Source organism: Bison bison, unplaced genomic scaffold, assembly GCF_000754665.1.
Source record: "Bison bison bison isolate TAMUID 2011002044 unplaced genomic scaffold, Bison_UMD1.0 scf7180017864053, whole genome shotgun sequence".
Taxonomy (NCBI): domain Eukaryota; kingdom Metazoa; phylum Chordata; class Mammalia; order Artiodactyla; family Bovidae; genus Bison; species Bison bison.
This window is the reverse complement of record NW_011494625.1, coordinates 2,705,714-2,706,212: the sequence shown is the minus strand read 5'-3', so window position 1 is coordinate 2,706,212 and position 499 is coordinate 2,705,714.

Genomic DNA, 499 nt, shown 5'->3' with positions numbered 1-499 from the left:
CATTTGCTATTATTTTCTCCCATTCTGAAGGCTGTCTTTTCACCTTGCTAATAGTTTCCTTTGATGTGCAGAAGCTTTTAAGTTTAATTAGGTCCCATTTGTTTATTTTTGCTTTTATTTCCAATATTCTGGGAGGTGGGTCATAGAGGATCCTGCTGTGATGTATGTTGAAGCAAAGATTTCTTAACGCAGTTGACGAGACACCTTCTGGCCCAGCACCTGCTTGCTTGCTCAGCTTCCCTCTCCCCCACTGACCCAGAACAGCTTCTGCAAGAATAGGGTTCTGCTCAATGTACAGCCTGTGTATGTGCAATCCCAGGCTTCCCTGCTGGCTCAGTGGTAAAGAATCCACCTGCCAAGCAAGAGATGCAGGCTTGATCCCTGTGTCAGGGAGATCCCCTGGAGGAGGGCATGGCAGCCCACACCAGTATTCTTGCCTGGAGAATTCCATGGACAGAGGAACCTGGTGGGCTACAGTCCACGGGGTCGCAGAGAGTCG